Source organism: Leucoraja erinacea, chromosome 4 (assembly GCF_028641065.1).
Source record: "Leucoraja erinacea ecotype New England chromosome 4, Leri_hhj_1, whole genome shotgun sequence".
Lineage (NCBI taxonomy): Eukaryota > Metazoa > Chordata > Chondrichthyes > Rajiformes > Rajidae > Leucoraja > Leucoraja erinaceus.
Window position 1 is genome coordinate 96678159 of NC_073380.1, and position 16899 is coordinate 96695057.

Here is a 16899-nt window from a genome sequence, read left to right on the forward strand (position 1 = left end):
ATGTGTATTTATTTGTGTATTTGTGTGTGTGTGTGTGTGATGTTCGTATGTGTTTCACATCTCCTCGACAACATGACGTGCATACGGTGAAATTTTTACATATTCCGATAAAGATTTACGCCATGATGTCAAAAATTGCCTTATCTGAAAATTTGATGCATTATTTCTCGTTATTTATGAAAATGTTCAAAAAATCCAAATAACTGAAAATAAACGATAATGGTCTTGCTGATGATGTCACAATGGCTCTACTCCTCGCGGCCTGCTGCCCTATATTCCACGCGCAGCGAGTGATGTCACCTCGCTCCCCCCAATGGGTCCCACTTAGTCTAGTGTTTGATATAAACCAGCACCTGCAGTTCATTTTTATTACAAGCAACTGGAGAAAACCCACAAGGTCACAGGGAGAAACTCCGGACAGACAGTACCCATAAATCAGGATTGAGTGTTTCAGTCATGGATCTATGAATGCAAACACCTGTAACTGTGGCCTCTAAATGACCGGTGTACACCCCCCTGCCTGCGCCTTGCTACCAGTGAACAGAAATACGGAGTCTGTTATCAGTGCTACAACCAGAAGGTCGAACACACACGCACACGCACTCATATACACACATGCACACACAAACACGCACATGCACACACGAAAAAACACTCATATACATACACGGGGGGGGAACGGTGGGGTTGCTGCCTTATGCCCCTGTCCCACTTAGGAAACCTGAACGGAAACCTCTGGGGACTTTGTGCTCCACCCAAGGTTTCCGTGCGGTTCCCGGAGGTTGCAGGTGGTTGCCGGAAGTTGCAGGTAGTGGAAGCAGGTAGGGAAACTGACAAAAACCTCCGGGAACTGCACGGAGACCTTGGGTGGGGCGCAAAGTCTCCAGAGGTTTCCGTTTAGGTTTCCTAAGTGGGACAGGGGCATTACAGCGCTAGAGATCCGGTGCTCCACATCTCTCCCACATTCCAGACGTACAGATTTATAGGTTACTTGTCTTCGGTAAAATATTATAAATTATCCCTTGCGTGAAGATATTGCTGGTGTATGGTGATCGTTGGTCAACGTGGACATGGTGGGCCAAAGTGCCTGTTTCCGTGCTGTATCTCTTAACTAAAACTAAACCAGCCATGATCAGAAATGTCACCTCTGGCCATACTGCCTGACCCGCTGAGTTACTCCAGCATTTTGTATCTATCCCAGCTTCTGTAAATTGGCCCAAGTGTGTAGAATAGAACCAGTGTGCGAGTCATCTCGAACCCGTTGGGATGAAGGGCTTGTATCTGATGCATCGTTGTATCTCTAAATCTAAATTAATCTTAACACTTGTTGGTGAAACATGCAACAAGCCCACAGTGTAACCTAGAGAATACACGACAACTTTGGGTACTCTTTTTCAACAGAGAATGAATGACACAAAATGTTGTCTGTAAACATTTGCAAGGAGGGGTTGATCCTTGCAAAACATAGAATTTGTATATAATATTCAATTTTGCTTCTACCTGCATCAGGAAACCACATTCAAATCTTGGCTGCAATAGACACTCAACACTGGTCACAGGACTGGATTGTAAAGGAAGAAATGCTGGGAATTCATCTCTTTAAAGTGGTCACTATCACCAGTAAAGCCTATCGGCGCTGTGGATGAAAACTAAGAATTATCAGACATCATCTGACACCATGATGTGGGTATCTGATGTCACATCCCATGCTGATGGGAAAGAATATGATAAGGTGCGATAATTCTCTTTCTGCATTTTTATCTCATGCTTTTATCATTTACGTATATACATCTGCATGGATTCGCCTACATATATATTGTGTTTAATTAAATTCAGAAGGATCGGCATTTCACCATCTTGATGGACTCCTGTGGAGTCAATTTTGGTCGCCTAGTTATAGGAAGGATGTCAACAAAATAGAGAGAGCACAGAGGAGATTTACTAGAACGTTGCCTGGGTTTCAGCAACTAAGTTACAGAGAAAGGTTGAACAAGTTAGGGCTTTATTCTTTGGAGCGCAGAAGGTTAAGGGGGGACTTGATAGAGGTATTTAAAATGATGAGAGGGATAGACAGAGTTGACGTGGATAAGCTTTTCCCACTGAAAGTAGGGAAGATTCAAACAAGGGGACATGACTTGAGAATTAAGGGACAGAAGTTTAGCGGTAACATGAGGGGGAACTTCTTTACTCAGAGAGTGGTGGCTGTGTGGAATGAGTTTCCAGTGAAGGTGGTGGAGGCAGGTTCGTTTTTATCATTTAAAAATAAATTGGATAGTTATATGGACGGGAAAGGTATGGAGGGTTATGGTCTGAACGCAGGTGTATGGGACTAGGGGAGAATACGTGTTTGGCACGGACTAGAAGGGTCGAGATGGCCTGTTTCCGTGCTGTAATTGTTATATGGTTATATATAATTTGAAATGAACGTGACAAGATTAAGTTACTTCCGAGCCTGTAAAGTGTGACAAATTTGAAAGGGATGACCAGATCAGAGATAAACCTTGAGGCAAAATGGTGCGAAAATACACAAAGAAGCGCTCAAATTCTGAACCTTGCCCTAAAAAGCCTAAAAAGCAGAAACTCCTGCGGGCTGCACAGTAGCACAGTGGTAGAGTTGCTGCCTTACAGCACCAGAGACTCAGGTTTGATCCTAACTACGGGTGCTATCTGTACGGAGTTTGCACGTTCTCCCTGTAACATCGTGCGCCCCAGTCTCAGCTCCAGTTGCTTTATAGGTTAATTGGCTTCAGTAACATATCCCTACTGTGTAAGAAGTTTTAATTTAGTTACTGTGTAACTACATTTTTATGTTGTTAAGTCACTCTGGTCAAGAAAAGCAGTAAGAGACTGTGTCATGGTAAAAAAATACATAATGCAATGGAAAGGGGGAATCTGATTCAGGGGATTGGCTGGCGTTCATATTAATGCCAGGAATGGAGATTTGAGGAGGTCTGAGTATAGAATTTGGGATGTAATGTTAAAAATTGTACAAGGCATTGGTGAGGCCAATTCTGGAGTATGGTGTACAATTTTGGTCGCCTAATTATAGGAAGGATGTCAACAAAATAGAGAGAGTACAGAGGAGATTTACTAGAATGTTGCCTGGGTTTCAGCAACTAAGTTACAGAGAAAGGTTGAACAAGTTAGGGCTTTATTCTTTTTGGAGCGCAGAAGGTTAAGGGGGGACTTGATAGAGGTTTTTAAAATGATGAGAGGGATAGACAGAGTTGACGTGGAAAAGCTTTTCCCACTGAGAGTAGGGAAGATTCAAACAAGGGGACATGACATGAGAATTAAGGGACTGAAGTTTAGGGGTAACATGAGGGGGAACTTCTTTACTCAGAGAGTGGTAGCTGTGTGGAATGAGCTTCCAGTGAAGGTGGTGGAGGCAGGTTCGTTTTTATCATTTAAAAATAAATTGGATAGTTATATGGATGGGAAGGGAATGGAGGGTTATGGTCTGAGCGTAGGTATATGGAACTAGGGGAGAATATGTGTTCGGCACGGACTAGAAGGGTCGAGATGGCCTGTTTCCGTGCTGTAATTGTTATATGGTTATTATATTATATGGCCTGGAGTTAGAGGAAGTCAGAATATAAGATTCTTAAATGTGTTCATCCTGGGCCCATCTTGATATGGAAAACAGACTTCGGATCTGCCAGTTTCTACCTGCCACCAAAAACCCAGAGATATTCTCAGTTCAGCTCAGAGTTTACACATTTGAGTTGCAGAGTAATGATCCTGTCCCACTTAGGAAACCTGAACGGAAACCTCTGGAGACTTTGCGCCCCACCCAAGATTTCCGTGCGGTTCCCGAGGGTTTTTTGTCAGTCTCCCTACCTGCTTCCACTACCTGCAACCTCCGGCAACCACCTGCAACCTCCGGGAACCACACGGAAACCTTGGGTGGGGCGCAAATTCTCCAGAGGTTTCCGTTCAGGTTTCCTAAGTGGGACAGGGGTATTGTGCATCTTCCTATAGCTCGAGATCGAGTTATCACCAATCCCAACAAACCCAGTGTAGAATGATGGGACTGTTCAAAATGCCAGCATGGCCCCATCCTATGCCGCAACCAAATAAGAAAAACATTAACAGGATTATTATTGATTCTTCACATTAAAATGGGGTGAGCACAAAGCTTGCTATGACATAGCACTTTTCACAGCCATGGGATATCTCTGTAGCATTACAAACTAATAAATAATTTTAAGTGTTTCTCAGCCGCTGTGCAGGATGCCAGGAGATCAACGGGCATAGATGGTTCCAAGAATGAGATTAAGATAAGATTACCTTCTTTGCTGATGTCAATTCAGGGGTAAATATTGCCCAAGACTCCTGGAGAAAATATAACTTTTAAGCAATGCCTTGGGACTTTGTACATCCAGCTCAAAGGCAAAGGAAAGCTCAGTTTAATGTCTCTTTCGTAGTCCTGGTGCCTGATAGTTTGTTTCCGTGGCATCGTTTGCAAGTGAGCATCAGACGTTGACAGTCATATTGGACAATGCAGGATCGATGATTCATTCTGTGACCTCAGCTGCTGATAATTCAACTGTTCCACAAACAAGAGGTATAAGAAAATACTCCGACCAGCGCCCGCATTTCCCTGCTCTTGCTCCAGGTCCATTCAACCTCTGCAAGGTTTAGCATGCCACGTTGCTGTAAATGGGAGAGCGAAAAAAGCTTTGCTTGCCCCATAAGGGATTTGTATGAGACATTGGTGTGACTTTAACCAATTAGATAGAAGGGTTAGAAAGCAGCGCAGTGTCTGAATCAGGAAGTGTTGGTTTGAATAGCAAGAGGGACCGAGTAAAGGCACACAAAGTGAAATAATAAATGTACAAACAAATAAATAAGGCAGAGTAGAAAAAGGGAAAACTAAAAGTCATTTATTTTTTACAAAATTGACATCAACAGCAATTAAGATCAGACGGGTTAAATCTGCATATTTCTGAAATTGAAATTTCAGGATAAGAGAGGCTGTTAGGTAGTAAAACATGACACTGGTAAAATTGTTATTCTCACTGAATCAGTAATGCCCCAGTATTCAATGCCTAGGATGCATGTACAAGGACGTCAAGCTGTTTAATGTATCTGAATGGAGATGTGGATGACAATGCGTCATGTTAATACAGTCTGCTGGAGTGTTGCACCTTAGCACCAACCTCCAGATTGCCACATTTAATTGTGCTTGCGTTAGGTTACATTTATATATAGTGAAGTTGTTGTTTGCCCTACTGAAATATCTGGCAAAGGTTCTAACACAATTGACGCATGATAATCTACAACATAAAAAGATATATTGAAAACCATGCCGCCCTTATCTACACTATTTGTAAAATGCACAATATTTTACTCTTCAGGCTGATTAGTACTTTTCTCACAAGTATCAAATCGCAACACGTATAAACCACAACATTAGCAGCTGAAAAAACACTCTGCTCTCTCACAGAACCAGTCCAATCACTTATAGCCTTCCACTCCTATGCAAAAGTGTTATGTCAAAAGGGAACCACCTTCTCCAACAACTAGCAATAATATATTTCTTAATAATTCTTAAATTCCATTTTTATTACATTTTCATATATATTTGCATACATTTTTTAAATAACTTACACCATAGCCTTTTTTAAGATAATTTCCAGGATGCCTAGCATAACCCCTTAATCCTTATCTCTTGCTGTGCTGGAAAAAGGTTAATACAACTGCCTGTCTCTCTGTTTTATTACTAATTCATTCTGAGGATGTGCACACTGGTGTGACAATGCTGCATTCATTGTCACCTCTAATTTCCCCTGCACTGAGGGGTACTTGGCAGTCAACCAAACTTTAAACCACTTCAGAGATCCCTACCTACTATATCTAAGAAAATACACGCATGCCTTCGGTGAACTTGGACATGTCGAAACTTCAATATTGCTCTAATCCCTCAGTTTTTCCATCTTCCTGTTCCCTCTTTCACAGAGATTAAGAAACAACATTTTCACCTCACAGACTGGATCACCCAGACATTGTAAAACCCTTCAGGTTTTAACTTTGTTTAATAAGCTTTTTTTTAAAAAAAATAAGCAGAAACAGACCATTTGGCCACTTGAAATTACAAGTAGTGTGAACATTTTATAGCTGAACAATATTTGTTATTCCTGTCTTCTTGGAGTTATAAATTCGTAGCAATACCTTTACCAGTACTTGATTTGCAGCCTTCCATGCCTTGGTGATTCAAGTGCTTGGCTGGTCACTTCTACACTTTGTGAGAGTAAGTGTCAATTCAGGCAGACTCCGCCCCTTCTGGGTGAAAATAACTCTTCCTCTAAAAGGAGGTAGGGTTGTGCTGTGGTAGAGTTTTTGCCTTACAGCACCGAGTTTGATCCTAACTATAGAAACATAGAAAATAGGTGCAGGAGTAGGCCAATCGGCCCTTCGAGCCTGCACCACCATTCAATATGATCATGGCTGATCATCCAACTCAGTATCCTGTACCTGCCTTCTCTCCATACCCCCTGATCCCTTTAGCCACAAGGGCCACATCTAACTCCCTCTTAAATATATGTCTGTCTCTACGGAGTTTGTATGTTCTCACTGTGAGCACTGGGATTTTCGCTGGGTGCTTACATCTTACAAAACGTACAAAATTCTTAAGGGGTTGGACAGGCCTGATGCAGGAAGATTGTTCCCGATGTTGGGGAAGTCCAGAACAAGGGGTCACAGTTTAAGGATAAGGGGGAAATCTTTTAGGACCGAAATGAGAAAAACATTTTTCACACAGAGAGTGGTGAATCTGTGGAATTCTCTGCCACAGAATGTAGTTGAGGCCAGTTCATTGGCTATATTTAAGAGGGAGTTAGATGTGGCCCTTGTGGCTAAATGGATCAGGGGGTATGGAGAGAAGGCAGGAACAGGATACTGAGTTGGATGATCAGCCATGATCATATTGAATGGCGGTGCAGGCTCGAAGGGCCGAATGGCCTACTCCTGCACCTATTTTCTATGTTTCTATGCTCCAGTTTCCTCCAACGTTCCAAAGAGATGTGTAAGAAAGAACTGCAGATGCTGGTTTAAATCGAAGGTAGACACAAAATGCTGGAGTAACTCAGCGGATGAGGCAGCATCTCTGGAGAGGAATAGGTGACGTTTCGGGTCGAGACCCATCTTCAGACTGATGTCAGGGGAGGGGGGTGGGACAAAGATAGAATGTAGTCAGAGACAGTAAGACTAGTGGGAGAACTGGGAAAGGGAAGGGGATGGAGAGAGAAAGCAAGGGGTATCTGAAGTTAGACAAGTCAATGTTCGTAGCGCTGGGGTGTAAACTGCCCAAGCAAGATATGAGGTGCTGTTCCTCCAATTTACGCTGGGCCTCACTCTGACAATGGGGGAGGCCCAGGACAGAAAGGTCAGATTGGGAATGGGAGGGGGAGTTGAAGTGCTGAGCCACCGGGAGATCAGGGAGGTTAAGATGAGACCACACCTGGAGTATTGCGTACAGTTTTGGTCTCCAAATCTGAGGAAGGACATTATTGCCATCGAGGGAGTGCAGAGAAGATTCACCAGACTGATTCCTGGGATGTCAGGACTGTCTTATGAAGAAAGACTGGATAGACTTGGTTTATACTCTCTAGAATTTAGGAGATTGCGAGGGGATCTTATAGAAACTTACAAAATTCTTAAGGGGTTGGACAGGCTAGATGCAGGAAGATTGTTCCCGATGTTGGGGAAGTCCAGGACAAGGGGTCACAGCTTAAGGATAAGGGGGGAATCCTTTAAAACCGAGATGAGAAGAACTTTTTTCACACAGAGAGTGTTTGAATCTCTGGAACTCACTGCCACAGAGGGTAGTTGAGGCCAGTTCATTGGCTATATTTAAGAGGGAGTTAGATGTGGCCCTTGTGGCTAAGGGGATCAGGGGGTATGGAGAGAAGGCAGGTACGGGATACTGAGTTGGATGATCAGCCGTGATCATATTGAATGGCGGTGCAGGCTCGAAGGGCCGAATGGCCTACTCCTGCACCTAATTTCTATTTTTCTATGTTTCTAAGATGGACTGAGTGGAGGTGTTCAGTAAAACTATACAGTGGATGAGGTTGGAGGAGGTGCAAGTGAACCTCTGCCTCACCTGAAAGACTGTTTGGAGATGCAACACCTGTCCCTTTACCTCCCCCCTCGACATCATCCAAATGGTGAGAGAGTGAAAGATGAGTAGAGGAAAATTGTTATTCTTATGTAAGAAACTGCAGATTGTATTGTATATCTTTATTGTCACTGGTTTACACTACAGATAGACACAAAATGCTGGGGTAACTCAGTGGATCAGACAGCCTCTCTGGAAAAAAGGAATAGGTGACGTCTCGAGTCGAGACCCTTCATTGGGCTCAAAAGTTATTCTTGTGTTTGAATTAAATTAAATTAAATGAACATAGGGTTCATTGTCCAAGTTAGGAGGCAAACTGTATTTTGGATTATGTTCCAAGGGGATTCAGGTACAAAAGTGGAAATGGCATCGTACAATGACATTGTGCTTTGGTAAAGCCGCCTTCCTTTCAATATTGTTTGCAGTTCTGGTTTCACAAACAAAAAACAAGATACAGTTCCAAGAGTGGAATATAAGTGAAGGTTCACCAGTTTGATCTCTGGGTGGTTGGTTTGAGGAGAGATTAAGAAGCTTATCCTTCGGTTTGACTGAAAGGATGAATGTAGATTGATGTTTCCCCTGGCGACGAGGCCGGGAACAAGAAATTAGAATTTCAAAATATGGGAGCAAGGAACTTCAGATGCTAGTTTACACAGAATGATACATAATGCTGGGGTAGCTCAGTGGGTCAGGCAGCATCTCAGGACAAAGTCTAAAGAAGGGTCCCAGCCCAAAACTAAGTACACAAAAAAGCTGGAGAAACTCAGCGGGTGTAGCAGCATCTATGGAGCGAAGGAGATAGGCAACGTTTCGGGCCGAAACCCTTCTTCAGGCTGCTGTCTCCGGAGGGAGGAGGAGAACTTCTTCAAAGTAGGCATACCTTGAGGAGATTTCGCAGTGGAGTAGACAAAGTGTTTAAGAAGGAACTGCAGATGCTGGAAAATCGAAGGTACACAAAAATGCTGGAGAAACTCAGCAGATGTTGCTGCACCTGCTGAGTTTCTCCAGCATTTTTGTGTACCTTCGATTTTCCGGCATCTGCAGTTCCTTCTTAAACACTAAGTGAAAGGCTTTCACCCAAGTGAAAGACTTGGATTGAGTGGATGTGGGGAGAATATTTCCACTAGTGGGAGAGTCTAGGACTAGAGGTCATAATCTCAGAATTAAAGGGCGTTCTTTTTGGAAGGAGATGAGGAGGAATTTCTTTAGTTAGAGGGTGGCGAATCTGTGGAATTCTTTGCCACAGAAGGCTGTGGAAGCAGTCAGTGGATATCTTTAAGGCAGTTAGATAGATTCTTGATTAGTACGAGTGTCAGGGGTTATGGGGAGAAGGCAGGAGAATATGGTTAGAAGGGAGAGATAGATCAGCCATGAATGAATGGCGGAATCGACGATGGGCCGAATGGCCTAATTCTGCTCCTAGCACATGATCTTATGATCTTATGAAAGGTTGCTTTTCCATGTTCACCTGAGATCTGCCTGACCCCAGAGTACTCCAGTACTCTGACTTCTTTCAAAATATGGAATTAGCAATTCAGGACAGGCAAGAGAGAAGAAATCTCTTTGCTCAAAGTGCAGTGAATCATTGGATGTCTCCACCAAAGAGGTCCATGAAGTCTGTGCAGCTCTGCAGTCATAAAAAAAAAGTTTTTAGATATTAAAGGAATCAAGGGATATGACATTAATGCAGAAAAGTGAGGGGAGATACAAGATAGGCAATGATCTTGTTGAATCACTGAACAGGCACAAGAGCTGAATGGCCTGGTCTTCCACTCATGTTCGTATCCTCAGATGGTCAGGCAGTGCCTGTGGAGAGAGAAATAGAGTTACTGTGTGGAGTTGCATATGTATCTAAACTAGGTAAAGTTCCAGCAATACAGACACAAGGAACTGCAGGCTCAGGAATCTTGAGCACAACACAATGTGGTGAGATAACCCAGCAGGTTAGGCAGCAACCACTTCCAAAAGACGTGGTCTGCATTTATGGAACTATTACAAGCATAAGGTGTAATAGTAATTTAAAATATAAATGGTACCAGGATCTGGTAACGAGGGGTATAAAATACATTTTTTTTTTTTAAACACGGTTGGTATATCCTTTTTTGCGAGTTTTGTGTTACAATAGAGCAATTGTTTTTCCTTTTTTTTCTTTTCTTTCTAGGGTCTTATTTCCTTTCTTTACTTCCTTCTCTAACTTCTTCCCTAAGGGGCTTTCTTTTCCCAACACTTTCCTGCACCTTCACGATTCTTGCTCACTTTCCTTACTTCTTTTATTTCTATCTTTTTTAAAAGCTCGAAAAATGAAGTGATACAACAAATGTAATAAAATATTACGTACGCCAACAACGTACCTCGGTGGTAACAACGTACCTCGGTGACTGCCAATCACCACCCCCCCCTCCGGACACTTATTATTATTTATTCAAATCGTTTGCTATGTCGCTCTTCCAGGGAGATGCTAAATGCATTTCGTTGTCTCTGTACTGTACACTGACAATTACAATTAAATTGAATCTGAATCTGAATCTGAATCTGAATCGGATATATCGGATGTGTATTACTGTAATTTATTGTACTTCTAATAAAAATAAAAACAAAATTTAAAAAAAGGTTAAGGCAGCAACTGTAGAGGGACCAAACAGCATTCCCTCCACAGATGCTGCCTGACCTGCTGAGTTACTTCCTCACTCAATGTTTAAGCCGTAGTCGCTGTTCAATGAGGTCACAGTTTTATATTCACCTTCCCCAATAATGCAGAAAGTGGATATCATTTCCTGTCCACCATATTGAACAATGTAGTAAGCCAAGCTGCAGTCTTCAGTACAGGAATGGGTAAAAGTATTTACTTTACTGGAAGTGTCCCCAGACTGATACGATTAGCATTTCCCAGGAATTACAAAAATGCTCCCATGGAAAAAATACGTGACAAGTCCTTATCGACAGGGAAACCAATGAATTAGCAAGCAAATTATTATCAATATATGAATGTTCCTCTAAGACTGAACTACAGATCTGTTCACTGAATTTGCATTTGACACGACTACAATCACATTACCTCGCATTCTTGCTTTGTTATAGGGTTCTTGAGTCTTAGCATTAAACAGACTTTTCAGCTGTCCATGCTAGCCAAGATGTTCGTCTATTTGGTCATGTCTGACCTATATCCCTCTAAGCCTTCCTATCCATGAACCTGTCTAAATGTATTTTATTGTACCTGGCTTAACTACTTCATCTGGCACCTTTGACTTGGCCACCACACCCGTCTGTGGCAATAGACAATAGACAATAGACAATAGACAATAGACAATAGACAATAGGTGCAGGAGTAGGCCATTCGGCCCTTCAAGCCAGCACCGCCATTCAATGTGATCATGGCTGATCATCCCCAATCAGTACCCCCATTCCTGCCTTCTACCCATATCCCCTGACTCCGCTATTTTTAAGAGCCCTATCTAGCTCTCTCTTGAAAGCATTCAGAGAACCCGCCTCCACTGCCCTCTGAGGCAGAGATTTCCACAGACTCACAACTCTCTGTGAGAAAAAGTGTTTCCTCGTCTCCGTTCTGAATGGCTTACTCTTTATTCTCAAATGAATTCCACAGATTCACCACCCTGTGTGCATTCACTCTATATACGATTCTATACACCTCCATAAAATCACCCATTAGCCTCCTGCACTCTAAGGAATAAAGCCTTAGCCTGCCCTACCTCTTCATACTCAGTTCCTTGAGTCCTGGCACAATTATTGTAAATCTTTCTGCACTCTTTCCAGTTTTTTCAGAATCTTTCCTTCAGTAGGGTGACTATATTGAACACAATACTCACCAATTTCTTGTACAACTGCAATACAGCAACCCAACTTCTGTACAAGTGAAGACCAGCACATCTAAATCCTTCTTCACCAACTTGTCTACCTGTAACACCACTTTCAAGGAATTATATACTTGTACTCTCAGGTCTGTCTGTACTACACGACTCCCAGGGCCTTACCATTGACTATGAGAGTCCTACCCTGGTTTGACTTCCTAAAATGCAATACTTTGCACTTATTGGAATTAAACTACATTTGCCATGCCTCAGGACACTTTCTCAGCAGATCAAGTTCCCACCATAATTCTTCATAACCTACTACACCACCAACTTTACTATTGGGAGTTTGCAGTGCTTAAATTATGTGGCAAGGTTTAGTTTAATTTACTTTAGAGATACAGCACGGAAACAGGCACTTCAGCCCACCAAGTCCGTGCAGACCAGCGATCCCTGAACACTAATGCCCCTGTCCCACTTAGGAAACCTGAACGGAAACCTCTGGAGACTTTGCGCCCGACCCATGGTTTCCGTTGCGTTCCCGGAGGTTGCAGGTGGTTGCCGGAGGTTGCAGGTAGTGGAAGCAGGTAGGGAGACTGACAAAAACCTCCGGGATCCGCACGGAAACCTTGGGTGGGGCGCAAAGTCTCCAGAGGTTTCCGTTCAGGTTTCCTAAGTGGGACAGGGGCATAACACTATCTTACACACTAGGGACAATTTACAATTTTACCAACGCCAATTAACGTACAAACCTCTGCGCCTTTGGAGTGTGGGCTGCACCACCGTGCCGCTTTGCAATGCTACAGTGACTACATTTCAAAGGCCTGCAAGGTGTGATATATACTCATTGTTAGAATGTGGCTCCATTCAGTGTTTATTCATACATGGACCCAATCTGATGTTTATCTAGCGTCTATTGATCCTAGCCACTGTCTTGCCTTGACTGGATGCGGCAGGTTTAGTACTCTTTGTTGCTTCCGCGAAAGAACATGGCAAATAAACATTTCCGCGGCTTTTCAAAGCCAAGGAAACAGTGGAGGTGAATAACAAAGCCATTGAGTTCAAGTCCCTGCCATAGTTAAATATTGCACAATGAATGAGCTATTTACTTTATGTAAACAAGGGCTAAATCCATAGTAAAGCAATCCATTTATCATTACCAGTAAAATGCCATAAAACATGATTTGAAAGGTGCGCTTGCCTATGTAAATCACACACTAGATAAACAGAGGATTGCAGTTGGATGTTGTAATACATATATCAAAAGTAATGAATGAATTGAGCCTTGTGCTTTCTCAGAGATTAACAAGCTCAAGTCATTTTGTACAACATTCTGATTCTCCATTTGGCAAAAACATTTTTTCTATAACCATATAACCATATAACAATTACAGCACGGAAACAGGCCATCTCGGCCCTACAAGTCCGTGCCGAACAACTTTTTTTCCCCTTAGTCCCACCTGTCTGCACTCATACCATAACCCTCCATTCCCTTCTCATCCATATGCCTATCCAATTTATTTTTAAATGATACCAATGAACCTGCCTCCACCACTTCCACTGGAAGCTCATTCCACACCGCTACCACTCTCTGAGTAAAGAAGTTCCCCCTCATATTACCCCTAAACTTCTGTCCCTTAATTCTGAAGTCATGTCCTCTTGTTTGAATCTTCCCTATTCTCAAAGGGAAAAGCTTGTCCACATCAACTCTGTCTATACCTCTCATTATTTTAAAGACCTATGATCCCTGCAATTCCAATAATTCCCCAAAAGTGTACATACTGCATCGCTGAACAGTAAGATGTTTGCATGGTGGAAAACCATCCATTTTGATGCAATATATCTTACACGTAGCTGCACTTACTATATGACCTTGGACGAGGATGTTGCCTGTACTTAAGGGTTTGGGATGTAGGGAGAGGTTGGGCTGGCTAAGGCTTTATTTTTTGAAGCACAGGAGGATTAGGGGTGATCTTAAAGAGCTGTATAATATCATGAGAGGAATAGATAGGGTGAATTCACAGTCTTTTACCCAGAGTAGGGGAATCAAGAAATAGAGGAGGTAGGTTTAATGTGAGAGGGACAAGATTCAGTAGGTGCCATAGGGGCAACTTTTCACATAAAAGGTGGTGAGGTATGGAACAAGCTGCCAGAGAAGGTAATTGAGGCAGGTACTATAATAACATTTAAAATACATTTGGTCTGGGACATGGATAGGAAAACATGAGAGAGATATGAGCTGAACGCGGGCAGGTGGGATATTGTAGATGGGGCACCTTGGTTGGCATGGGAAAGTTGGGCTGAGGGACTTTTTCCGTGCTGTATAACTATGTCTCAATGACTCTGCAAATCAGGTGGATGCACCTTCAACAAGGAACTGCATAATTAATAATAATAATAATAAATTTTATTTATAGGCGCCTTTCAAGAGTCTCAAGGACACCGTACAAAAATCTAGCAAGTAGAGGAAAAACATGTAAGGGGAATGAAATAAATAGTAGAGACATGACTAGTACACAAATTAATGACAGAATTCAATTCAAAACACAATATGAGGCAATTCAAGCACAGATGAAAAGGGAGGGGGACGTGGGGCTAAGGATAGGCAGAGGTGAAGAGATGGGTCTTGAGGCGGGACTGGAAGATGGTGAGGGACACGGAATTGCGGATCAGTTGGGAGAGGGAGTTCCAGAGCCTGGGAGCTGCCCTGGAGAAGGCTCTGTCTCCAAAACTGCGGAGGTTGGACTTGTGGATGGAGAGGAGACCGGCCGATGCGGATCTGAGGGACCGTGAGGGTTGGTAGGGGGAGAGGAGGTCAGTGAGATATGGGGGGGCCAGATGATGGATTATCCTTTGGCAGTGCTTGGATTCTCTCCTACACCCACAAAAACCTGCAGGTTGGTTAGTTAATTGACCTTGTTGGGTGGTAGATCTGCGGGTGAGTTGGTGGGAATGTATGAAGTATTTTTAAAAATTGGATTAATATATGATTAGTTGATGGCCAGTGTGGACATGGGTGACGGAAGAGCCAGTTTCCATTGTTCCTTCCATCTCAACCCAATACATCTTATACAGTCCTGAAGCACACGTCTTCCTGGTCTGATCAGTTAAGAGCCTGTCCAACGTAGAGCTGATTTTATCGGCGACTGTCACAGTCGTAGCTGGTCGCTGAAAAACCGGCGACTGAACCCCCCTACGACAATGACGTCAACAAGCTACGCCAACATACCACGTAGTCGACGTCAAGCCACGGCAGACTACCGACTACCGGCGACCCATTAGGACGTCCACCTACGACCACACCTACTACAACCTACGACCACATAGGCAACAACCTACAACAACCAAAGTCAACCTACGTCCACCCGCGACAAGCAACGACCCTGCCGGCGACAACTGAAGACAGCCGGTACCTGTCGATTGTTGACGTACGTTTGCGCTTTTAGCCCCTGTCCCACTTAGGCGATTTTTTCGGCGACTACAGGCGGCTAGGCTGTCGCCACATGGTCGCCGGGGTGTTGCGTGTATGGTCGTGAGCAGTCTCCTCAAGTCGCCTAAAGAGCCGTAACATTTTCTTGGTCGCCACTGGATTTTGAAATGTTCAAAACTTTTCGGTGACCGTGTGCTTGACGTAGCTTGTCTCATCCTGTCGTAGGTTGTTGCCAGGGTGACGCAGGTTGTCGCCAGGTGACGTTGGTTGTCACTGGGTGCTGACTTTGGTCTCTGAGAAACTGACCGAAGGCATGTCTGATTTTTGTTTGATAGAGCAAGTTGTATTTTGCGAGACAGTAAGCCTAAAGACCTTGGCACCTGTCTGCCTATAGTTGCTTAATTAGATACTGTGATTTATTTTGTAACATCAAGGTACTGTATGTACTGAGAGTAACATTTTTCGACCCATGGCACCTGGAATAAGATGAAAGAAATGCTGCTTGTGACCAGAATGTATCCTTTAGAAATGCCTCTAACAGTGAGCTAACCCACATCCATTGCTTCACAGAGTTTGGCTTCGACCTTGGTCCCCAGTTCCAGCAAACCTTTCAATCTTCTGCAATCCTGTTCTTCTTAATTTTCCTTTCCCGACATCCAGTCACCTGCCGTTCGTTCCTTCCCCCTTAGGTGTATCGAATCACATTGGAGAATCTGACCATTAGGCCAACTAGTGAATGAGCCACATTTCCTCCCACCCCACCCACCGTCTCTCCCTATCTGTGTGCCTTGTTACTGCTCCAAACGCATATATCTGCTGAACCTTGGAAGATAGGGTAGATTATTTCCCAGTGTGGAAATTTCAAATAGTAGAAGGCACAGGTTTAAGATGAGAGAAGGAAAGTTCAATGGAGATGAGCGAGGCAACCTTTTACACTGAGGGTGTTAAGTGCCTGGGGTGTTAAGTGCCTGGATCGCACGGCCAAGGGTATTCTTCATTGTATCTGTGCCTCGTAATTGTGTATATCTGTAAACCCGACTTGATTTGGTTGAATCAGATATGTAGGATATAGGAGCAAAGAGGTCCTTCTGCAGTTGTATAGAGCCCTTGTGGGACCACATCTGGTGTATTGTGTGCAGTTTTGGTCCCCTAATTTGAGGAAGGACATTCTTGCTATTGAGGGAGTGCAGCGTAGGTTTACGAGGTTAATTCCTGGGATAGATAACACTGCGGGCAACACAACACTATTTGTGGGGCAATATAATGCGCAATATTTTTTATATTTCTATTATCTATTTATTAATCTTATTTTATTCATTTCATTTACTGATCTTGCCGGTATATGGGAGTCAATGGTTGTTTGTGTTTTTGTTCTTTTAATCTTTTATCCCGTGTCTTCTATGTGTACCACTGAAGGAGATGCAATGAAATTTTGTTGTACAGTTGTTGTGCAATGACAATAAACGTATTTGATTTGATTTGATTTGATTTGATTGCGTGACTGTCATATGCTGAGAGGATGGAGCAGCTGGGCTTGTATA